At 38.7% G+C, this 27046-nt stretch overlaps 1 protein-coding gene across 12 annotated transcripts in view; it reads right to left on the bottom strand.

The window, feature by feature from the left end:
- TMC1 (transmembrane channel like 1) overlaps nucleotides 1-27046 on the bottom strand; it is a 395885-nt gene that overhangs the window by 264183 nt on the left and 104656 nt on the right. For 11 of the 12 annotated variants that reach the window (XR_009503683.1, XM_059924903.1, XM_059924912.1 and 8 more), the window contains exon 3: nucleotides 2479-2621. The exons of the other annotated variant lie outside the window; for it this stretch is intronic. The gene's annotated coding sequence lies outside the window, so the exon portion shown is untranslated. The remainder of the gene's footprint in view (nucleotides 1-2478; nucleotides 2622-27046) is intronic. 12 annotated transcript variants of the gene reach the window in all.

Below are 27046 nucleotides of genomic sequence, written 5' to 3'. Positions count from 1 at the left end.
TAAACAGCACTTCTCAGCCAAATATGTTTAATTTAAGATTTAAAAAAAAGAAATACATGTTATATATTTTTAAATATATTTATAATATATTATACACAATATATAATACAAAGTATATACTTAATATATAGTTTATATATTGTTATAACATATTTTTATAATAATATATACATGTATATATTCATATGTATATGTGTGTATTTTTTTTCTCTTTTCCAAAAGAAATTTTTAAAAGGGCCTTTTTAATGAATCTACTTATTATTGTTTCCTCTTATCTTAGGATATGTACAGATATTAGTGCAATTCACATAAATCCTGAAAGAACAAGTATTATCCCTAAGAAAACATTTTATCAATTAGGATATTTCAATGTATGATGACAGACATTAACTAGATTTATTGTGGCAATAATTTCACAATATATACAAATATTGAATCATTATGTTGTACACCTGAAACTAATGTAATGCTGTATGTCAATTATACCTCAATAAAAGAAATAGAATTTTTCAATCAAAAGCATCAGAAATCAACCCAAGTTCAGCAAAAGGAAGTTGTTACATCAGATAGAACACAAAATCTACAGAAAGGCTGGAGAAAAACTCAGAACCAGGTCAGGATGGGAACCAAGACCACTGGAATTGCTTGACCTTCTTTTCAGGCTACTGCTAGTGCTGAAATTAATAAATGCATGCCAATCATTACTGTTATTTTGTACTCAAGTTACTTCATTCAGTGTTCAGAGTCCTGAGAAAGAGAACTCACTTGGCTTAGCTGTAGCCATATGTTCACACTTAACTTCAGGATTGGGGAAATTATGCAGCATCAACCATATGACTTGAGGTGGCGGGGTGGGTGGAGTCCTAAATGCAAGTGAGGACAACTCCTGGAACTGGGTTGAATGCTCCTGAGTGACCACAACAACCTCAGGTAACTTCCATGGTTCATCTCCTTTTGCTGTCCCCACACTGTTCTCTCCATGCATGGACCTTCTTCTAAAATGTCCCCAAATAACATAATGTAGCTCCTTTGCTGAATACACACTCACCGCTTCTCCAAATGAAGATAATTTAAATTCTCACTACCTCCTGCACTTGTTTCCAAGTCTAGGATCTCTTGTTAGGCATCCATTTCTCCTCCAGTTTCAACATGATTCTATTTCAATGTGCAGTAAGTTATGGATTAAACAAGTATATTTAATCACCACCTGTTATGGGTTGAATTATGTCTTCCCAAAATCTACACACTGAAGTCCCAATCCCCAGTATTTCAGAATGTGGTCTTATCTGGAGACAGGGTCTTTACAGAGATAATCAAATTAAAATGAGGTCACTAGCAGGGTGGGGGAGGGAGGGCTAATTCAATATGATTTGCATCCTTATAAAAAGAGGAAATTTGGACTCAGAGACAAGGAGTCCAAATTTATTTTAAGGAATTGGGTCATGTGATTAGGGAAGCTTGGCAAGTTTGAAATCTCATGGGGGAAGGCCTGAAGGCTGGAGACTCAGGAAAAGAGTTACAATTTGAGTCTAAAGGCAGTCTACTGCCAAACTAGGAAGAGCTGACGTTATAAATAAAATCTAGAGGAAGTCTGCTGCCAAAATTCTCTCTAGCTTGGGGGAACATCAGCCTTTTATTCTACTCCGGCCTTCAACTGATTAGATGAGGCCCATCCACAATATGGAGAGCAATATACTTTACTCAAAGACTGAAATGTAAATCTCATCCAAAAACACCCTCAAAGAAAGATTCAGAATAATTTTGACCAAATATCTGGGCACCTTGTGGTCTAGCCAGGTCAGTACATAAAATTAACCATCACACATGGTCTTTCTGCTAAGTGTACATCCTAGTACTTCTCTGTGTATCCAAACCTCTTCTTTTTATCAGACCAGGCAGATTGGATTGGGACTCACTCTGCCAACCTCATTTTAACTTAATCACTTCTTTAAAGATCTTATCTCCAAATACAGTCACATTCTGAGGTACTGGGGGTTAGGGACTCATCATATGATTTTGGGGGTGGAAGGAGGGACACCATTCAGCCCATAACACTATGATTACTGCTATACTTTACTAGCACTACAATCCAACTCTGACTACCACTGCACTAGTCCTCCTCCTTGTCCTCTTCCTATTACTAACACTTCCAGAAAGTCCCTTCCAGTTTCAATTTTCCATTTTTCTATAAAATAGATTGTACACAGAAGATACCATGAAGCTCAAGGTTTCCACCAAGATTGCATACAAGTTCAGCCAGAGTTCACAGAACACAGCTTACATAGCTATTGAAGAATATTTCAAGACACAAGAATTTTGATCAAGGAGGAAATGCCAAACTATAAAGAAGTTATAAAGGCCAGGAAGACTGGCAAAACCGAGACCACCCTCCCAGGGGGAGTTTGATTCTGTTAGTGGTTACCAACAGCAAAGTTTTCCAGCTCAGGGAGCTGAAACATTCTGGGACTAAAGACTCACCAGCAGTCGTTAGATGTCACAGGGTTCATCACTTGAATGGCTGGTCTGGTTTCCTCAGTAGTAAGAGTCTAAGGAATGTTTACCCTTCATTCCTCTTTCAAACATTAAGTATATAATTGTGTTTACCAATTTTATGGTAATCCCTAGAAAATAATTGAGAAATATTGCCAATTAAGGAAAGTGGTGAATCCACATGGAAGATACTCCAAATACACATATGCATTCATACCTTACAGATATTTTAACAGGCCAGGAAATAATGAGCTTTCTCTGTTTCATCTTATATTCCATATAAGTGAAACTGTATGCACAAAGACAGTAAGATACCCAGAGATGAACACTGAGACATTCTTAAGTTTGTGTTTCCCATGGTACCTCATTCAGTGTCTTTTACATCATCTTCGTTCAGGAAATATCTGCTGAGTTTAGTAGAGAGAAGACTCTCCAAATTCTGATGATGCTAGCTTTACTGCTGCTCTATCTCTCGTTCAAAAATACGTGCCATGTTCAGCTACCCTGCTAGTCACTGAACAAACAAGGTCACATCATGGATTTATCCTGAAGTTTGAGAGTCTATAAATAGTTCCAGTCAGCCCAACAGTCATTTATTCAGCCTGTGTTATGTGAAGACGCCATAGAGCTTATCATCCATTAAGGCAGACTGTGTGTACATGAATATCCATAATTCAAGGCAATTTGCTCTATTAATAGAGATATAAATAATGTATTCGGCATGGGGAACATGGCTAGGACAAGGCAGGAAACCAGAACCAGTGCCAGATTGTGGAGCGGTTTGAAGGCTGAGCACCACTCTAATTACCACTGATAAATTCTTCTGTTGCCATTGATAAAGGTTGAAAACATTTGGAGACACAAAGCCTAGATAGCCTTATTGCCCTAATAGGCACAGAATGGAGTAGTAGGATAGTACTGACACCACTTCAGAGAATAACACCATTTTAGTGATAAAAAGCCCAATCTCATCCTCTCCAAAACATTCAGTTATGAACCAAATATACCAATGTCTTTGTATTTTAATCCATATTATTGAAGCAAGCCAGATTTAAAACTCTTTAATGCCATATGCCATAAGATAAAAATCATTAAAGGGAAAATAGTTACATAATCCCCCCAAGGCCACCATTTGGTAATTACAAGACCAGTTCACCCTTCCTTATTCCCCTCCATCTCTCAGACTGACATAAAAGGAGGAGGGAACAAATCAGGGAAAGAGGTGAAGGTGACTCACAAATAAAGTGCTGTGAGAGAGGGAGGAGGGAAGATAGAGAGTAAAAATCATATAGACTGGGGAGAGAGTTTAGGTAGGGAGTGGATGGAAATGGGGAAGGGATAGTTAGTTGTGAATAAGAAAATGTAAAGAATGGGGAGAAGGGAAAAAAAGGATATGATGATTCTGATTTGGATCCCCGTAATATCCTTTGAGAGGTACAAGAACAGATTTCCTTTTTAATGAGGAGGAAGAGACAAGATTGCCTACTGAACAGTTTTTCTGAAATGCTACACTCTTCAGAGACTGAAACCTTGGGGTCCCCAATTTATTAGGATTGCAATAGAACCTAAAATATTTTGGTTGAAGTGAAATGCAATACATGTACACCAGACACTTCCAAACTAGCAATTAAATTCTGATTTACCCTAGAAAATTATTTTCTTAACCTAGTGACACAATTTCAAAACAATGGATATGAAAATAAAACATTTTAGGGATTCTGAAAACCCTATTAGGACATGGGTTTTTGTTGTTGTTGTTGTCTAACTACCTATTATTTTTCCCAGAAGCAAGCCACTTGAAGTATCTAGGTCAGAAATGAAAATCTCTCCACACCAACTGAATCGTAAATGCAAGCATTTAATGAAAGCTTCATTTTTTTACAATCTATGGAATACATTAGCTAGTTAATGTTGATCTTTTAAAGTGCCATGTCTTTTATTTATGATAAAAATATGTATATGCATGTGTGTATTCATGCCACATAAGGGGTATACACTGATACATTTATCAAATTAATTTAAGCATGTAATAACCACAACGCCACAAAAAAGCCAGGCTTATAATTTGTTTATTGTTAATATCTGACATCAAAAGTTCCTGGAGTCTCAAAGCTGTAACCTTAATAATTAAAAAACAAAGAAACAATTTATCGCTCAGTGCTCCAGAGTATCTAAACCTTCCACAAAGCGGGCTAAATGATTAAGCATAGGTTATAATACTTAAAGGTACTGAATATTTGCATTCAGACCCTAGATAGCTCTAAAACAAGCAACTGGGTGAGTGGGAGAATCACACAACCTGAAGCAGATAAATACACATCCAGAGCCCCTGATGTCCACAAGATGAGTGTGGAAATAGGAATCTAAAGTAGAGGGAGAATGACTCTTAAAGAAATACCTGTGTTATAAACTGCTTATCATCATGGCTTGTAACAAGCCATCATTTAACGGCCATTAACATGACAACCAGCTAGCAATTACTCAGAAAGTGAATACTTTTCAAATTTATGTGAACAATAATAATGTATGGATATGTATATAAGACAGATGTTAAGGGACTTCCCTGGTGGTCCAGTGGCTAAGACTCTGCGCTCCCAGTGCAGAGGGCCCAGGTTTGATCCCTGGTCGGGGAACTAGATCCCACATGCATGCTGCAACTAAGAGTTCGCATGCCGCAACTAAAGATCCCGCATGCTGCAACTAAAGATTCCACACTCAGCAATGAAGATCCCGCATGCTGCAACTAAAGATTCCACACTCAGCAATGAAGATCCCGCATGCTGCAACTAAGAGCCGGCTTAGCTTAAATAAATAAATTTTTTTTTTTAAAAAAAGATAGATATTAAGACTGTCATGGGAAGCCCCTTGCAGTCCTGCTTAAAGGAAGGACTTCATCCTTGAATTGAACAAAAGCTGAAGGTAGTTCTAAACATAAGTTCTCCTATTCTCTGAGAGTAATGAAATGGGGCACAGCTCTCCTTTTGATAAAGACCCATGGAAGGGAATAAGGCTGAGCAGCAGTCCTTACTTCAGCTCCTAATCTCGAGTCCATTTCAGTCCCAAGCCATGTCCCAAGAAAAGAGAAGGTAGGGGTGGAATGAGGAGAAAGAAAATGGCTCCAGAATCAATCTAGGGCAGAGGCTAATCCTGCTAACCCACTGATATGTTGTCTGGCCAGCACTGTGTTTTCAAATGGAGAAAATTTACATTTAAAATAAATCCAGATTTCTAGCATTTCGGAAAAATTAGAAATCTCTGAGTTGCTATGCTCACTTCAGCCAGAGTTGAGTAGTTCTTGTTACCTTTAGATAGGGCAGGTGTTCTCTGGTTTACCACACTCCTCACCTCTCCCTATTGTGTTCCACCTAATCCACTTTATTCATGTGTGCTACTTGCCCAACCCTACAGGCATGAAGGTTTACCACTCTGGGATTAATGTACCTTCTAAAAGCTCCAGGCAAAACTGTCAAGAAGTTCACGCATTTACAAAAGATTCTATAATTTCCAGAGTTTTCCTGAGTTTCCAGTCTGCTCCAGGGTGAGCTGCAAGACATGGAATCTTGCCTATTTATAGTTGGTTCTCTCATAATCCATACAGTACCTCAGTAAATGTTGCTTGTTACAAGCTAAGTGTAGAATGGACCAGAATAACCCTCAAAGAGCTCTGAACATCTTTAGTTTACTCAAATCCAAACCTTTGGATCCTCGGTTGGCCTTAAACCTAAATAGTCCTGGATTGTTAGGGGATAACTGGTTGTGCTGACATGGAAGTCACAAATCAGACACCATGCATGGGGGCAAGTTGATGTACAGTGGAAAAAGAACTTGACTAGTGCAAAGGAGGAAAAACTTCCCTCGACTATCCTAGGTTCTGTGGTTGGCCTAAGAATTAAACTGACATAAGACAGATTAACAAGAGAAAAACATGCAAATTTAGTTTAGTATTTTTATGTGCACACGGGAGGGAGTCATCAAAAGGAAAATGAAGACTCAAAGAAGCCATAAGCCTGAAAGCTTATGTATCTTTTTAAACAAAGAACAATAAATTGTGGGGAGGTGACAAGACAAATGGTCTTAGGCCACAGATAGTAAATTGTGGAATGGTGACTAGGAAATATATGGGGAAACTAATGGGAGATAAGGGTTATTTTAGTAGGTTTCTTCGTACAGAACCATTTCACTGTTGAATCCCAGTCTCTGGTGATAAGAATGTTCTTCTCAGTACAAGGAGGGCACCTTTTACATAGGACATTGTGTGACCTGCTTTTAGGTACAAAGGGGGACGTCAGAGAGCCCTTCCTGCAAGTGCTGTTTCTCAAGCACCTTCAGCTCAAAATAAATGCCAAAGTGGCGTATTTTGGGGTGGCATGTTCTGAACCCCTTCACTAGGCATTAGAAGTCCCAGATGTATTGATTCTATAAATAAATGATTATTTATTGGGACTTCCCTGGCGGTCCAGTGGTTAAGACTCTGCATTTCCACTGTAGGGGGTGCGCGTTTGATCCCTGGTTGGGCAACTAAAATCCCACACACCTTGTGGTGCAGCCAAAAAAAACAAAAAAACAAAAAAAAACCAAATAAATGCTTATTTATTGTTTACTATGCACTAAGTACTGAGGATACAAACATGAATACAAGATCCTTTAAAGAGTTCAGCCCAGGGAGGATTCAAATAAATAGATAGTTTCAGTGAAAGCAATATGAACTTGAGCCTGTCATTTAACCTTTCTAAACTCTGTTTTTCACCAGCAAAAAGGGGTTGACATGTCTGTTTCTTGGGGGCTTATTTCTTGCTACAGTGAGAAACAGCTGAAATAATAAGACTGCACACTTTGCAAGCCATGAAACACAGGCAGCAAGATGACAGAATTGGATTCTTCCTGCCTTTGTTTCTTAGGACAGCAATATAATAGATTGCAGTCAAAAAAGTAAGCATGAGACACACCGCACTCCAAACAGAGTTTTACAAAGAAATGGCCCCAAAGAACCTGCTGCATGCCAATCAGACTCCGCAAGTAGATGGAAGACACAAAGAAGAAACTGAGCATGGTTCAAAATACATTTCCTATAGTTGGGAGTAACAGAAGACTCTTGCCTGACTCACGCTAGAGGCATCTAAGGCAGAGTGTGGATGGTCCTGGGGAAATCTAGATGGTAAGAGAGGGCTTAACTAACTTAATTGATTTGGTGGGGGATCGAAGAGGGAGCTGCCATGTTGGTACTGCATTACCCACTCTGAGCTTCCCTAAGCAAGACATACGGGATGTTTCCTGTTGACCGAAGTGAGTTATTCAGGACAAAATGACCTCTGTTAGTCTTGGGTCCTACAGAGTTGGGCCACATAGACGTATGAGGTGACCTTAGTAGAAGCTGGATGCACACCCAATGATATCTGAGGACTGAGCAAGGAGTTGCTTGTTAACACCTGTTAACAGATGCATCCATGAAGGTAAAATGACCTACAGGCGAGAGAAACCCAGCAAGTGAAGAGTCCATGAGACTGCAACACAGGAGCAAGAGTCCATTTTTGTTCCAAGTCCCTGCCTTCCAGGATTTCCAACAGAGGCTGGCATTAACCATCTGCCAAGTCAAAGAGCCAAAGCCAGATAGCCAAGAGTCAACAGTCTTATCCTTTTATCTCTCCCCTCTCCCATGCTACATTTGACTCTAGGAAGGAGGCAAGCAGGGAACATGAAAGAGGAAGAGGAGACAAACTTGCTTCCTCTCCTACCGTAGGCTTCAGGTCAAAACAGGAGAGATTTCAGATTTCAGGAAAGAGAGATTTGATGTTATATTTGCAGTTTTAACTTTACATGGCCCCGGATATTGTCGAGACTGAATTAAAGTTGTGTTTATGACTTAAACACATAGGACAGTTGTTTACCTTACAAACAGAAAAGACGTGGGAGTAGCCTAGATCTGCACCTAGGGTCAGATGATTATCCTCCGCTAAGAAAGAATAAAGGGAAAGTAGGGAACATAAACAACGATGCATTTGATCAAAATGCACATGTCATTCACCATATGTATGTACTATATAAACAGGAATAATTCTGAGAGACAGCAGTGTTTTTTCCTCTTCTTGAAAAGCAGCTTTTAACAATGAACTATTGCCAAAAGTGCCAAAATTGGCTATTTTATGTCCTTATTCTTAGGACAAAATGTGGTTAAAGCCTATTGACAGAATAATAATGGCTATAGGTCATGGTACAGATCTGAATTTGGAGCTCAACTGAAGAGCCTTGACAAAAATTGTATTAGGGGACTGTGAACCTCCCCAAGTAATGTTGATTTGAGTTGCCCCCATCCCTTGAAATTTAGGCTTTCTTCAAATTTTGGAAACATGAGCAGTCGTATCATGCCTCATGCCTCAGTGCTCAAGTTTCTGTGATCTGTCAGTCAAGTGGAATCCTTAGAAGCACCAACTGGCCCCACTTGGCAATGAAATTGAGTGTAGATAGAATAATTATGCTATGCACCTGTGCCTCTATGCCACCCTAATAAAACTTCCAAAATAGTGTCCCCATCTTCCCCATCATCCTACTCAAGAAATTTAAATTTCTTATAAAGGAAATTAAAAAGAAAAGCTCTGTGATTCAAATAAGGATTATACTCAAGATTCTGCATTTGGAATATTCCTTTAAAAATTCAACTCTGCCCATTAAGTCATCCTGTGATTAACACATGGTTTAAATTGAAATCTGTCAAAGAAATTAGGTTTACTCCTTTACTTTAGCCTTGAAAAAAATATACCTCCAGGGAGTCTTAGATGTAAGTTGTGTATACAAAGCAGGCACTTTTTTTTTTTAATTGAGAATTATAAGGGTGGAAAAGGGAGAGAAAATGTCCTCCTGCTCTCCAAAGATACTCTTCTAGACTTACAACCCTGATTCCTTCTCTCAGGTCCCTCCTTCCCACTCCTACATCTCCAAATTTTATCTAGAACAGTTTCAAGATTGATGAAACACCTTTCGTAGTTTCTGCTGTGTCGTCTTAAAGCTGCAATGCTTATCTTTTAGAGAGTTACTGCTGCCTCCTTCGCCCCAACCAATTGTCACTGACAGCTATGTTTTAAAATCTTTAGTGTCATAAAGATCACTGATAATTAAACTCAACCAGAGTATTCGCTCAGTGTCTGGTGTCTGTCCTTCACTGTGCATTTTCCAAAGATCTTCTTATCCCAAAGTTAACTATGCCAAAAGACAGCAGATTGTCTGAACCTCAGGGGGGATTTTTCCCGATTGCCTTTTTGCTATTATTCTTAGAGGATTATCCTTGATCATTAGTTGAAAAAACTATCTTGAAAAGAAGATGGAATTTACAATAGAAGTTTTAAATTTTGAGAAGGTTCATATTTAATTAACATTATTCAATGGTATTAAAGCAAATATCTACACAGAAATATATCTTATCGCATTTCACCATAGAGGCATACCAACAGGCTTAGAAGAAATTGGGACTATAAAGAGAAACACATACTTCATCAATCCATTTGAGCAGCTCCTCATATAATATTATATACTTAAAAGAAATATAAGGCATGGGCCATGCTCTCAGAGATCATACAGTCTAGCTGAATGGGTCTGAATCTTTTGAATTTCATAGACCAATAACTTGGAGAATAAAAAATGGAAGGGACAGACACGATAGAGACATCAACTTTTTCTTCTGCCTAGCTAAACAATAAAAATGACTAACATTTACAGAGTGCACACTGTGTGCCAGACATGGATATGAGGGCTTTATTTATTTCACTTAGAATTTACAGCAACTGTTCTGACATTTTATAAATATATAAAACATTAATTATATATATTTTATTATTGATATATATAACTATATGTAGCATTGTGTGTGTGTGTGTGTGTATACTGTTATCATCCCCATTTTTCAGGAAACTGAAGTCCGTAAAAGTCAATGATCTCAGCCTCATCAGGATTTGAATACAACCAGTCTGGCTCCCAGAACCCTTAACCACCATACTTTCTCGTATCAGTTAATTTCATTGTTTCATGAAAGAGCTTTACCTTAATGCTAAGAGAGCAAACAAGTCAACTAACTACAAAATAAAGATCTGTTAGATACAATGTATTTAGCTTTAGGACAAAAGCTACATTGCCCTTATTTTTGTCATTTTGTATGGATCTATAAAGACTGGCATTTCCGAGCCAAGGAACAACGTTAAAGAGACAAAACCTATACATAGAAAGTGTAATTAAAATATGAGCCGATTTGTGATTCAGGTGAGCAATAAAATCACTAAAGAAGTGGAGCCCATAGTGGGTTGAAAGACTGAATGGTAAAAAGGTGTGGGGAGATAATTCCAGACAGGTAGAGGATATAGGCAGAAGCCCAAGAAAGGAAATAACGCAGGAGTATGAACAGTGAAAATACCAGTTTGGCTCAATCAGAAATTTGACCCAGGATAAATGGCACAAACTGTAGGCCCATGAACTCTACCAGACTTACAATTATGTTTGTTTGGCTTGCATAGTATTTTTTTAAGTAATCTATATTTTAATATAACATACTTTCAGAAAAATGCACAAATTATATATGTGCAGCTCAATGAATTTTCACAAATTTTGAACACACTCATGTAACTCCTCACATATCAAGAAACAGAACACCTACCAGCACCCTATAAATCTCTCTCATGCCCCTTTTCCAGACACTACCCCCCAAAAGTAATTACTATCCTGACTTCTATCACCACGGATTGGTTTTGTCTGTTTTTGAACCTTATATAAATAGAATCATATGGTGCATATAATTTTGTCTCTAAATTTTTGTGTGTTAGTGAGATTCACCCATGTTTTTTCATGCAGCAATCATACATTCCTGCTCACTGATGTATAGTATTTCATTTATAAATACACTACATTTATTTATATACTCTATTGTAGATGGACAGTTGTGTTGGGGGTATTATAAATGAAGTTTCTTCGAACATTTTGGTACGTAACTTTTGGTTCACATGTGTGTACATTTCTGATGGAAATGGAATTGCTGGATCATAGTGTAGGTATACAGGCCTACACTATGGACACTATCAGCTTTAATGGACACTACCAAGCAGCTTTCCAAGGTGGTGGCTCCTGTTTATACTCCCACCAACTGTATCTCACTGTAGTTTTAATGTGCATCTCCGTAATGATTATTGAGATGGCAACTTTCTTCAGATGTTTACTCACCATTTAGACATCTTCTTTTATAAACTTAAAGTCTTTAACCTATTTTTCTATTGGGTTGTATCTCTTTCATATTGCTATGTAGATAGTCTATATTCTGCATATCAGTCATTTGTGAAATATGTACTTTACATAGCAACCCTTCTCATGCTCTTATTGGTGTCTTTTAACAAACAGAAGTTGTTACTTTTTTTTTTTTTAGATTTATTTTTTTTGATGTGGACCATTCTTAAAGTCTTTATTGAATGTGTTACAATATTGCTTCTGTTTTATGTTTTGGTATTTTGGCTGCGAGGCATGTGGGATCTTAGCTCTCTGACCGGGGATCAAACCTGCACCCCCTAAATTGGAAGTTAAAGTCTTAACCACTGGACCTCGAGGGAAGCCCCCAGAAGTTTTTACTTCTAACTTATGGCTAGTATCGTTGCATCCTTTTAAACAAATCTTTGCTTCCCCAAGATCATGAAGATATTCTTCTATGTTCTTTTCCTTATTATTGTTTTACTTTTCATATTACATACACAATCAATTTAGAAGTGATTTTTATATATTGTGTAAGGTAGAGATCAAGATTTATTTTTTTCGGGGAGACCTTCAAGATGGCGGAGGAGTGAGATGTGGAGATCGCCTTCCTCCCCACAAATACATCAGAAATACATCTACATGTGGAACAACTCCTACAGAACACCTACTGAACGCTGGCAGAAGACCTTAGACTTCCCAAAAGGCAAGAAACTCCCCACATACCTGGGTAGGGCAAAAGAAAAAAGAAAAAGCAGAGACAAAAGAATAGGGACACGACCTGCACCAGTGGGAGGGAGTTGTGAAGGAGGAAAGGTTTCCACACACTAGGAAGCCCCTTCGTGGGCGGAGACTGCGGGTAGCGGAGGGGGGAAGCTTCGGAGCCACGGAGGAGAGCGCAGCAACAGGGGTGCAGAGGGCAAAGTGGAGAGATTCCCGCACAGAGGATCGGTACCGACCAGCACTCACCAGCCCGAGAGGCTTGTCTGCTCACCCGCCGGGGCGGACGGGGGCTGGGAGCTGAGGCTCGGGCTTCGGAGGTCAGACCCCAGGGAGAGGACTGGGGTTGGCTGCGTGAACACAGCCTGAAGGGGGCTAGTGCGCCACAGCTAGCTGGGAAGGAGTCCGGGAAAAAGTCTGGACCTGCCTAAGAGGCAAGAGACCATTGTTTCAGGGTGCGCAAGGAGAGGGGATTCAGAGCACCGCCTAAAGGAGCTCCAGAGACGGGTGCAAGCCACGTCTATCAGCATCAGCATGGACACCAGAGACAGGCACGAGACACTAAGGCTGCTGCTGCCGCCACCAAGAAGCCTGTGTGCGAGCACACGTCACTCTCCACACCTCCCCTCCTGGGAGCCTGTGCAGCCCGACACTGCCAGGGACAACTTCCCCAGGAGAATGCACTGCGCGCCTCACGCTGGTGCAACGTCACGCTGCCCTCTGCTGCCACAGGCTCACCTCGCATTCTGTACCCCTCCTTCCCCTCGGCCTCAGTGAGCCAGAGCCCCCAAAGCAGCTGCTCCTTTAACTCCGTCCTGTCTGAGCGAAGAACAGATGCCCTTAGGCGACCTACAGGCAGAGGCGGGCCCAAATCCAAAGCTGAACACCGGGAGCTGTGCAAACAAAGAAGAGAAAGGGAAATCTCTCCCAGCAGCCTCAGGAGCAGCGGATTAAATCTCCAAAATCAACTTGATGTACCCTGCATCTCTGGAATACCTGAATAGAAAATGAATCATCCCAAAATTGAAGCAGTGGACTTTGGGAACAACGATATGTATATATTTTTCCTTTCTCTCTTTTTGTGAGTGAGTATGTGTATGTTTCTTTGTATGATTTTGTCTGTATACCTTTGCTTTTACAATTTGTCCTAGGGTTCTGTCTGTCCGGTTTTATTGTTTTATTTTTTTCTCAGTATAGTTTTCAGCGCTTGTTACCATTGGTGGATTTGTTTTCTGATTTGGCTGCTCTCTTCTTTCTTTCTTTTTTTTTTATTTTTAATAATTAATTTTATTTTATTTATTTTTTTCTTTCTTTCTTTTTTTCTCCCTGTTCTTCTGAGCTATGTAGCTGACACAGCCTTGGTGCTCTGGCCAGGTGTCAGGCCTGTGCCTCTGAGGTGGGAGAGCCGAGTTCAGGACATTGGTCCACCAGCAACCTCCCGGCTCCACATAATATTAAATGGCGAAAGCTCTCCTAGAGAGCTCCATCTCAACACTAAGACCCAGCTCCACTCAACGACCAGCAAGCTACAGTCCTGGACACCCCATGCCAAACAACTAGCAAGACAGGAACACAACCCCACCCATTAGCAGACAGGCTGCCTAAAATCATAATAAGGTCACAGACACCCCAAAACACACCACCGGACACAGTCCTGCCCACCAGAAAGACAAGATCCAGTCTCATCCACGAGAAAACCAGCACCAGTCCCCTCTACCAGGAAGCCTACACAACCCACTGAACCAACCTTAGCCACTGGGGGCACACACCAAAAACAACGGGAACTACGAACCTGCAGCCTGCGAAAAGGAGACCCCAAACACAGTAAGTTAAGCAAAATGAGAAGACAGAGAAACACACAGTAGATGAATGAGCAAGGTAAAAACCCACCAGACCAAACAAATGAAGAGGAAATAGGCCGTCTACCTGAAAAAGAATTCAGAATAATGATAGTAAAGATATCCAAAATCTTGGAAATAGAATGGAGAAAATATAAGAAAAGTTTAACAAGGACCTAGAAGAACTAAAGAGCAAACAAACAAGGATGAACAACACAATAAATGAAATTAAAAATTCTCTAGAAGGAATAAATAGCAGAATAACTGAGGCAGAAGAACGGATAAGTGACCTGGGAGATAAAATAGTGGAAATAACTACTGCAGAGCTGAATAAGAAAAAAGAATGAAAAGAATTGAGTATAGTCTCAGAGACCTCTGGGAAAACACTAAACGCAACAATATTCAAATTATAGGGGTCCCAGAAGAAGAAGAGAAAAAGAAAGGGACTGAGAAAATATTTGAAGAGATTATAGTTGAAAACTTCTCTAATATGGGAAAGGAAATAGGTAATCAAGTCCAGGAAATGCAGAGAGTCCATTACAGGATAAATCTAAGGAGAAACACGCCAAGACACATATTAATCAAACTGTCAAAAATTAAATACAAAGAAAAAATATTAAAAGGAGCAAGGGAAAAGCAACAAATAACACACAAGGGAATCCCCATAAGGTTAACAGCTGATCTTTCAGCAGAAACTCTGTAAGCCAGAAGGGAGGGATAGCACATATTTAAAGTGATGAAAGGGAAAAACCAACAACCAAGATTACTCTACCCAGCAAGGATCTCATTCAGATTTGATGGAGAAATTAAAACCTTTACAGACAAGCAAAAGCTAAGAGAATTCAGCACCACCAAACCAGCTTTACAACAAATGCAAAAGGAACTTCTCTAGGCAGGAAACACAAGAGAAGGAAACGACCTACAATAACAAACGCAAAACAATTAAGAAAATGGTAACAGGAACATACATATCAATAATTACCTTAAATGTAAATGGATTAAATGATCCAACCAAAAGACACAGACTGGCTGAATGGATACAAAAACAAGACCTGTATACATGCTGTCTACAAGAGACCCACTTCAGACCTAGGGACACATACAGACTGAAAGTGAGGAGATGGAAAAAGATATTCCATGCAAATGGAAATCAAAAGAAAGCTGGAGTAGCAATTCTCATATCAGACAAAATAGATTTAAAATAAAGACTATTACAAGAGGCAAAGAAGGACACTACATAATGATCAAGGGATCAAACCAAGAAGAAGATATAAGAATTGTAAAAATTTATGCACCCAACATAGGAGCACCTCAGTACATAAGGCAAATGCTAACAACCATAAAAGGGGAAATCGACAGTAACACAATCATAGTAGGGGACTGTAACACCCCACATTCACCAATGTCCAAATCATCCAAAATGAAAATAAATAAGGAAACATAAGGTTTAAATGACACATTAAACAAGATGGATTTAATTGATATTTATAGGACATTCCATCCAAAAACAACAGAATACACTTTCTTCTCAAGTGCTCATGGAACATTCTCTAGGATAGATCATATGTTGGGTCACGAAGCAAGCCTTGGTAAATTTAAGAAAACTGAAATCATATCAAGTACCTTTTCCGACCACAATGCTATAAGACTAGATATCAATTACAGGAAAAAAACTGTAAAAAACACAAATACATGGAGGCTAAACAGTATACTACTAAATAACCAAGAGATCACTGAAGAAATCAAAGAGGAAATCAAAAAATACCTAGAAAAAAATGACAATGAAAACAAGACAACCCAAAACCTATGGGATGCAGCAAAAGCAGTTCTAAGAGGGAAGTTTATAGCAATACAATCCTACCTCAAGAAACAAGAAACATCTCAAATAAACAACCTAACCTTACACCTAAAGCAATTAGAGAAACAAGAACAAAAGAAAACCCAAAGTTAGCAGAAGGAAAGAAATCATGAAGATCAGATCAGAAATAAATGAAAAAGAAATGAAGGAAATGATAGCAAAGATTAATAAAACCAGAAGTTGGTTCTTTGAGAAGATAAACAAAATTGATAAACCATTAGCCAGACTCATCAAGAAAAAAAGGGAGGTGCCGAACCAAGATGGCGGAGTAGAAGGACGTGCTGTCACTCCCTCTTGCGAGAGCACCAGAATCACAACTGGCTGCTGGACAATCATTGACAGGAAGACCCTGGACTTCACCAAGGAGGATATCCCACGTCCAAGGACAGAGGAGAAGCCACAGTGAGATGGTAGGAGGGGCGCAATCAGAGTAAAACCAAACCCCATAACTGCTGGGTGGGTGACTCACAGACTGGCGAACACTTATACCACAGAAGTCCACCCACTGGAGTAAAGGTTCTGAGCCCCACGTCAGGCTTCCCAACCTGGGGGTCAGGCAACGGGAGGAGGAATTCCTAGAGAATCAGACTTTGAAGGCTAGTGGGAATTGGATTGCAGGACTTTGACGGGACTGGGGGAAACAGAGATCCCACTCTTGGAGGGCACACACAAAGTAATGTGTGCATCAGGACCCAGGGGAAGGAGCAGTGAGCCTGGGGGAGACTGAACCAGACCTACCTGCTGGTGTTGGGGGGTCTCCTGCAGAGGCGAGTGGTGGCTCTGTTTCACCGTGGGGATAAGGACACTGGCAGCAGAGGTTCTGGGAAGTTCTCCTTGGCGTGAGCCCTCCCAGAGTCTGCCATTAACCCCACCAAAGAGCACGGGTAGGCTCCAGTGTTGGATTGCCTCAGGCAAAACAGCCAACAGGGAGGGAACCCAGCCCCACCCATCAACAGTCAAGTGGATTAAGGTTTTACTGAGCTCTGACCGCCACAGCAACAGGGAGGGAACCCAGCCCCACCCATCAACAGTCAAGTGGATTAAGGTTTTACTGAGCTCTGACCGCCATAGCAACAGTCAGCTCTACCCACCACCAGAGCCTCCCATCAAGCCTCTTAGATAGCCTCAACCACCAGAGGGCAGACAACAGAAGCAAGAAAAACTATAATCCTGCAGCCTGTGGACCAAAAACCACAGTTACAGAAAGATAGAGAAGATGAAAAGGCAGAGGGCTATGTCGCAGATGAAGGAACAAGATAAAACCCCAGAAAAACAACTAAATGAAGTGGAGATAGGCAACCTTCCAGAAAAAGAATTCAGAATAATGATAGTGAAGATGATCCAGGACCTTGGAATAAGAATGGAGGCAAAGATTGAGAAGATGCAAGAAATGATTAACAAAGACCTAGAAGAATTAAAGAACAAACAAACAGAGATGACCAATACAATAACTGAAATGAAAACTACACTAGAAGGAATCAATAGCAGAATAACTGAGGCAGAAGAACGGATAAGTGACCTGGAAGACAGAATGATGGAATTCACTGCCGCGGAACAGACTAAAGAAAAAAGAATGAAAAGAAATGAAGACAGCCTAAGAGACCTCTGGGACAACATTAAACGCAACAACATTCGCATTATAGGGGTCCCAGAAGGAGAAGAGAGAGAGAAAGGACCAGAGAAAATATTTGAAGAGATTATAGTCGAAAACTTCCCTAACATGGGAAAGGAAATAGCCACCCAAGTCCAGGAAGCGCAGAGAGTCCCATACAGGATAAACCCAAGGAGAAACACGCCGAGACACATAGTAATCAAAGTGGCAAAAATTAAAGACAAAGAAAAATTATTGAAAGCAGTAAGGGAAAAACGACAAATAACATACAAGGGAACTCCCATAAGGTTAACAGCTGATTTCTCAGCAGAAACTCTGCAAGCCAGAAGGGAGTGGCATGATATACTTAAAGTGATGAAAGGGAAGAACCTACAACCAAGATTACTCTACCCAGCAAGGATCTCATTTAGATTTGATGGAGAAATCAAAAGCTTTACAGACAAGCAAAAGCTAAGAGAATTCAGCACCACCAAACCAGCTCTACAACAAATGCTAAAGGAACTTCTCTAAGTGGGAAACACAAGAGAAGAAAAGGACCTACAAAAACAAACCCAAAACAATTAAGAAAATGGTCATAGGAACATACATATCGATTATTACCTTAAACGTGAATGGATTAAATGCCCCAACCAAAAGACATAGACTGGCTGAATGGATACAAAAACAAGACCCATATATATGCTGTCTACAAGAGACCCACTTTAGACCTAGGGACACATACAGACTGAAAGTGAGGGGATGGAAAAAGATATTCCATGCAAATGGAAATCAAAAGAAAGCTGGAGTAGCTATACTCATATCAGATAAAATAGACTTTAAAATAAAGAATGTTACAAGAGACAAGGAAGGACACTACATAATGATCCAGGGATCAATCCAAGAAGAAGATATAACAATTATAAATATATATGCACCCAACATAGGAGCACCTCAATACATAAGGCAACTGCTAACAGCTATAAAAGAGGAAATCGACAGTAACACAATAATAGTGGGGGACTTTAACACCTCACTTACACCAATGGACAGATCATCCAAAATGAAAATAAATAAGGAAACAGAAGCTTTAAATGACACAATAGACCAGATAGATTTAATTGATATATATCGGACATTCCATCCAAAAACAGCAGATTACACGTTCTTCTCAAGTGCGCACGGAACATTCTCCAAGATAGATCACATCTTGGGTCACAAATCAAGCCTCAGTAAATTTAAGAAAATTGAAATCATATCAAGCATCTTTTCTGACCACAACGCTATGAGATTAGAAATGAATTACAGGGAAAAAAACGTAAAAAGGACAAACACATGGAGGCTAAACAATACGTTACTAAATAACCAAGAGATCACTGAAGAAATCAAAGAGGAAATCAAAAAATACCTAGAGACAAATGACAATGAAAACACGACGACCCAAAACCTATGGGATGCAGCAAAAGCAGTTCTAAGAGGGAAGTTTATAGCTATACAAGCCTACCTAAAGAAACAAGAAAAAGCTCAAGTAAACAATCTAACCTTACACTTAAAGAAACTAGAGAAAGAAGAACAAACAAAACCCAAAGTTAGCAGAAGGAAAGAAATCATAAAGATCAGAGCAGAAATAAATGAAATAGAAACAAAGAAAACAATAGCAAAGATCAATAAAACTAAAAGTTGGTTCTTTGAGAAGATAAACAAAATTGATAAGCCATTAGCCAGGCTCATCAAGAAAAAGAGGGAGAGGACTCAAATCAATAAAATCAGAAATGAAAAAGGAGAAGTTACAACAGACACTGCAGAAATACAAAGCATCCTAAGAGACTACTACAAGCAACTTTATGCCAATAAAATGGACAACCTGGAAGAAATGGACAAATTCTTAGAAAGGTATAACCTTCCAAGACTGAACCAGGAAGAAATAGAAAATATGAACAGACCAATCACAAGTAATGAAATTGAAACTGTGATTAAAAATCTTCCAACAAACAAAAGTCCAGGACCAGACGGCTTCACAGGTGAATTCTATCAAACATTTAGAGAAGAGCTAACACCCATCCTTCTCAAACTCTTCCAAAAAATTGCAGAGGAAGGAACACTCCCAAACTCATTCTATGAGGCCACCATCACCCTGATACCAAAACCAGACAAAGACACTACAAAAAAAGAAAATTACAGACCAATATCACTGATGAATATAGATGCAAAAATCCTCAACAAAATACTAGCAAACAGAATCCAACAACACATTAAAAGGATCATACACCACGATCAAGTGGGATTTATCCCAGGGATGCAAGGATTCTTCAATATACGCAAATCAATCAATGTGATACACCATATTAACAAATTGAAGAATAAAAACCATATGATCATCTCAATAGATGCAGAAAAAGCTTTTGACAAAATTCAACACCCATTTCTGATAAAAACTCTCCAGAAAGTGGGCATAGAGGGAAGCTACCTCAACATAATAAAGGCCATATATGACAAACCCACAGCAAACATCATTCTCAATGGTGAAAAACTGAAAGCATTTCCTCTAAGATCAGGAACGAGACAAGGATGTCCACTCTCACCACTATTATTCAACATAGTTTTGGAAGTCCTAGCCACGGCAATCAGAGAAGAAAAAGAAATAAAAGGAATACAAATTGGAAAAGAAGAAGTAAAACTGTCACTGTTTGCGGATGACATGATACTATACATAGAGAATCCTAAAACTGCCACCAGAAAACTGCTAGAGCTAATTAATGAATATGGTAAAGTTGCAGGATACAAAATTAATGCACAGAAATCTCTTGCATTCCTATACACTAATGATGAAAAATCTGAAAGAGAAATTATGGAAACACTCCCATTTACCATTGCAACAAAAAGAATAAAATACCTAGGAATAAACCTACCTAGGGAGACAAAAGACCTGTATGCAGAAAACTATAAGACACTGATGAAAGAAATTAAAGATGATACCAACAGATGGAGAGATATACCATGTTCTTGGATTGGAAGAATCAACATTGTGAAAATGAGTATACTACCCAAAGCAATCTACAGATTCAATGCAATCCCTATCAAATTACCAATGGCATTTTTTACTGAGCTAGAACAAATCATCTTAAAATTTGTATGGAGACACAAAAGACCCCGAATAGGCAAAGCAGTCTTGAGGCAAAAAAATGGAGCTGGAGGAATCAGACTCCCTGACTTCAGACTATACTACAAAGCTACAGTAATCAAGACAATATGGTACTGGCACAAAAACAGAAACATAGATCAATGGAACAAGATAGAAAGCCCAGACATTAACCCACGCACCTATGGTCAACTAATCTATGACAAAGGAGGCAAAGATATACAATGGAGAAAAGACAGTCTCTTCAATAAGTGGTGCTGGGAAAACTGGACAGCTACATGTAAAAGAATGAAATTAGAATACTCCCTAACACCATACACAAAAATAAACTCAAAATGGATTAGAGACCTAAATATAAGACTGGACACTATAAAACTCTTAGAGGAAAACATAGGAAGAACACTCTTTGACATAAATCACAGCAAGATCTTTTTTGATCCACCTCCTAGAGTAATGGAAATAAAAACAAAAATAAACAAGTGGGACCTAATGAAACTTCAAAGCTTTTGCACAGCAAAGGAAACCATAAACAAGACGAAAAGACAACCCTCAGAATGGGAGAAAATATTTGCAAATGAATCAACGGACAAAGGATTAATCTCCAAAATATATAAACAGCTCATTCAGCTCAATATCAAAGAAACAAACACCCCAATCCAAAAATGGGCAGAAGACCTAAATAGACATTTCTCCAAAGAAGACATACAGATGGCCACGAAGCACATGAAAAGATGCTCAACATCACTAATTATTAGAGAAATGCAAATCAAAACTACAATGAGGTATCACCTCACTCCTGTTAGAATGGGCATCATCAGAAAATCTACAAACAACAAATGCTGGAGAGGGTGTGGTGAAAAGGGAACCCTCTTGCACTGTTGGTGGGAATGTAAATTGATACAGCCACTATGGAGAACAATATGGAGGTTCCTTAAAAAACTAAAAATAGAATTACCATATGACCCAGCAATCCCACTACTGGGCATATACCCAGGGAAAACCGTAATTCAAAAAGACACATGCACCCGAATGTTCATTGCAGCACTATTTACAATAGCCAGGTCATGGAAGCAACCTAAATGCCCATCAACAGACGAATGGATAAAGAAGATGTGGTACATATATACAATGGAATATTACTCAGCCATAAAAAGGAACGAAATTGAGTCATTTGTTGAGACGTGGATGGATCTAGAGACTGTCATACAGAGTGAAGTAAGTCAGAAAGAGAAAAACAAATATCGTATATTAATGCATGTATGCGGAACCTAGAAAAATGGTACAGATGAGCCAGTTTGCAGGGCAGAAGTTGAGACACAGATGTAGAGAATGGACATATGGACACCAAGGGGGGAAAACTGCGGTGGGGTGGGGATGGTGGTGTGCTGAATTGGGCGATTGGGATTGACATGTATACACTGATGTGTATAAAACTGATGCCTAATAAGAACCTGCAGTATAAAAAAAACAAACAAAACAACTAATACTAAACTTTCATTGGGTTATTTGTATGGAAATATGTTAATATAAATGTTTCAGACATTACATGAAATTTCTAAAAATCTTAAAAAAAAAAAAAAAAAAAAAAAAAAAAAAAAAGAATGGAATGTGCCAGGGAAAAGCCCTTTAAGTTTATGTCTCATTACTTCTTGTTCATATTTGTAATTTACTTTTTATTTTTTATCCCAGTAAATATGATTACAATGGTTTGTTTGTTCACAAAAAAAAAAAAAAAAAAAAAAAAAAGAAAAAAAGGGAGAAGACTCAAATCAACAGAATTAGAAATGAAAAAGGAGAAGTAGCAACTGACACTGCAGAAATACAAAGGATGATGAGAATTACTGCAACCAACTATATGCCTTAAAATGGACAACCTGGAAGAAATGAGCAAATTCTTAGAAAAGCAGAACCTTCCGAGACTGAACCAGGAAGAAAACTAGAAAATAAAAAGAGACCAATCACAAGCACTGAAATTGAGACTGTGATTAAAAATCTTCCAACAAACAAAAGCCCAGGACCAGATGGCTTCACAGGCAAATTCTATCAAATATTTAGAGAAGACCTTGCACCTATCCTTCTCAAACGCTTCCAAAATATAGCAGAGGGAGGAACACTCCCAAACTCATTCTACAAGGCCACCATCACACTGATACCAAAACCAGACAAAGATGTCACAAAAAAAGAAAACTAAAGGCCAATAACACTGATGAACGTAGATGCAAAAATTCTCAACAAAATACTAGCAAACGGAATCCAACAACACATTAAAGGATCACACACCATGATCAAGTGGGGTTTCTCCCAGGAATGCAAGGATTCTTCAATATATGCAAATCAATCAATGTGAGACACCATATTAACAAATTGAAGGAGAAAAACCATATGATCATCTCAATAGATGCAGAAAAAGCTTTCAACAAAATTCAACACCCATTTATGATAAAAATCCCCCAGAAAGTAGGCATAAGGGAACTTACCTCAACATAATAAGGGTCATATATGACAAACCCACAGCCAACATGGTTCTCAATGGTGAAAAACTAAACCATTTCCACTAAGATCAGGAACAAGACAAGGTTGCACACTCTCACCACTATTATTCTACACAGTTTTGGAAGTTTTAGTCACAGCAATCAAAGAAGAAAAAGAAATAAAAGGAATCCAAATCGGAAAAGAAGAAGTAAAGCTCTCACTGTTTGCAGATGACATGATACCATACATAGAGAATCCTAAAGATGCTACCAGAAAACTACTAGAGTTAATCAATGAATTTGATAAAGTAGCAGTATACAAAATTAATGCACAGAAATCTCTTGCATTCCTATACACTAATGATGAAACATCTGAAACAGAAGTTAAGGAAACACTCCCATTTACCATTGCAACAAAAAGAATAAAATAACTAGGAAAAAACCTACCTAAGGAGACAAAAGACCTGTATGCAGAAAATTATAAGACACTGATGAAAGAAATTAAAGATGATACAAACAGATGGAGAGATATACCATGTTCTTGGATTGGAAGAATCAACATTGTGAAAATGAATATACTACCCAAAGCAATCTACAGATTCAATGTAATCCTTATCAAACTACCAACGGCATTTTTCACAGAACTAGAACAAAAAATTTCACAATTTGTATGGAAACACAAAAGACCCCAAATAGCCAAAGCAATCTTGAGAAAGAAAAACAGAGCTGGAGGAATCAGGCTCCCTGACTTCAGACTACACTACAACGCTACAGTAATCAAGACAGTACGGTACTGGTACAAAAACAGAAATACAGATCAATGGAACAGGATAGAAAGCCCAGTGATAAACCCACGCACATATGGTCACCTTATTTTTGATAAAGGAGGCAAGAATATACAATGGAGAATAGACAGCCTCTTCAATTAGTGGTGCTGGGGAAACTGGACAGCTACATGTAAAAGAATGAAATTAGAACACTCCCTAACACCATACACAAAAATGAACTCAAAATGGATTAAAGACCTAAATGTAAGACCAGACACTATAAAACTCTTAGAGGAAAACATAGGCAGAACACTCTATGACATAAATCACAGCAAGATCCTTTTTGACCCACTGCCTAGAGAAATGGAAATAAAACCAAAAATAAACAAATGGGACCTAATGAAACTTAAAAGCTTTTGCACAGCAAAGGAAACCATAAATAAGACAAAAAGACAACCCTCAGAATGGGAGAAAATATTTGCAAATGAAGCAACTGACAAAGGATTAATCTCCAAAATTTACAAGCAGCTCATGCAGCTCAATATCAAAAAAACAAACAACCCAATCCAGAAATGGGCAGAAGACCTAAAAAGACATTTCTCCAAAGAAGATATACAGATAGCCAACACACACATGAAAGGATGCTCAACATCACTAATCATTAGAGAAATGCAAATCAAATCTACAATGAGGTATCACCTCACACCAGGTAGAATGGCCATCATCAAAAAATCTACAAACAATAATGCTGGAGAAGGTGTGGAGAAAAGGGAACTCTCTTGCACTGTTGGTGGGAATGTAAATTGATACATCCACTATGTTGAACAGTTTGGAGGTTCCTTAAAAAACTAAAAATAGAACTACCACATGACCCAGCAATCCCACTACTGGGCATATGCCCTTAGAAAACCATAATTCAAAAGGAGTCATGTACCACAAAGTTCATTGCAGCTCTGTTTATAATAGCCAGGACATGGAATCAACCTAAGTGTCCATCGACAGATGAATGGATAAAGAAGATGTGGCACATATATACAATGAAATATTACTCTGCCATAAAAAGAAACGAAATTGAGTTATTTGTAGTGAGGTGGATGGACCTTGAGTCATCATACAGAGTGAAGTCAGTCAGAAAGAGAAAAGCAAATACCGTATGCTAACACATATATATGGAATCCAAAAAAAAAAAAATGGTTATGAAGAACCTAGGGGCAGGACAGGAATAAAGATGCAGACGTAGAGAATGGACTTGAGGACATGGGGAGGGGGAAGGGTAAGCTGGGACGAAGTGAGAGAGTGGCATGGACTCATATATACTACCAAATGTAAAATAGATAGCTAGTGGGAAGCAGCCACATAGCAGAGGGAGATCAGCTCGGGGGGATAGGGAGGGTGGGAGGGAGACGCAAGAGGGCAGGGATGTGGGGATATATGTGTACATATAGCTGATTCACTTTGTTGTACAGCAGAAACTAACACACCATTGTAAAGCAATTATACTCCAATAAAGATGTTTAAAAAAAAAGAGATTTATTTTTTTTCCATATGGATACCTATTTACCCCAGAAACTTTTGTTTAAAAAAATTATCCTTTACCCACTGAACTACAATGTCACCTTCATCATGAATCAAGTGAACAGTCTATGTGGTTTTTGTTTTGGGACTCTGTTCTATTTGTCTATTACAACGCTTTATATCTGGTACTGTGTAAGTCCTCCAACTTTGTTCCTTTTCAAGATTGCCTTGGCTATTCTTGATCCTTTGTTATTTTCAGGTAAATTTTATAATTGACTCATTAATTCTCATATATAGAAAGAAAATGGGAATTTTATTGAATTTACAGGTCAGTTTGTGGAAAATTTGCACCTTTATAATATTGAGTCTTCTAACCTATGAACATGGTATATGTCCCTGTTTATTTAGGGTTACTATAGTTTCTTAAATATTGCACAGTATACTTTTAAAAACTGAAGATTTCATGCACAAATAAGGATTTTCAGCTTCTCTTGAAAATAAAAATGTCTGGCTGGCAGAACCAGTTTAATACTCCTGTGTGGCAACAATAGGCAGGAGCTGCCCACTGTAACTGGGACATGTGTTCTCCAACTCATCACAGTTCCTACCACAAACCCAATGCATGAATCTGGACTCACGACTGACTTCACTCATTTATTGTACCTGCTGGGCCACTAGCTATGGCTAAAAAATAAAAAATGAAAAAATAAGGAAGGAAAATAGTGAAAAATAAGGTTCATTTACTCATTCTTTCAATATTTATCGAATGCTAATTATGTGTCAAGCACTACGCTACATGTCGGGATATACCAATGAACAAAAACGACAACAAAACAGTTATTTTTGTGTTTTAACCCAAAGGCCTTTAATACCATCATTTTAATCAGAATTATAACAATGTTGAAAATTTTTAACAAGAAAATATTTTACATGGCAACCTTCATTCAGCCAATTAAAGGGAGTGTGGCTGATAGAAGAATGAGCACACAGAATGAGGACACAGGAAAAACCCCAAAAGAACATAGAAAAAGAGCCTGTAGCTGTTCTGTCATATTAACCGATAAGTTCTCAAATACACCAGGACATCAGACCACTCTGGGTTCACGACATTCTCAAAATAACAGACACAAAATGCCCTGCTAAAATGAATAATGTGGACAAAGTCTTCGCTCCTAGGAAGCTTCCTTTCTACTGGCAGCATACTTCGGTTGGAAACAGACCAAGAAGTTCATTGAATTTCAATTTCAGGAATTTTGACATTATTCTCCTGCTAATGGGCAATCAGTGGAGTTTTGCTACCTGTTATTCTAGGTTTCTTAGAATACTCACAGAAGCCTGTTTCTTCACTGGATCCTAGGTTTGAAATAAATCAACCATGATCCTTAGCTCAGTGAGTAATTGGGTTTCTGTGAATAGGGAGAGAAAAGACGGGGAAAAAAATTTCACC

This window comes from Balaenoptera ricei, chromosome 6 (assembly GCF_028023285.1).
Source record: "Balaenoptera ricei isolate mBalRic1 chromosome 6, mBalRic1.hap2, whole genome shotgun sequence".
NCBI classification, from domain to species: domain Eukaryota; kingdom Metazoa; phylum Chordata; class Mammalia; order Artiodactyla; family Balaenopteridae; genus Balaenoptera; species Balaenoptera ricei.
The sequence above is the reverse complement of the archived record's forward strand: the minus strand, read 5'-3'. Positions and strand labels throughout refer to the sequence as shown.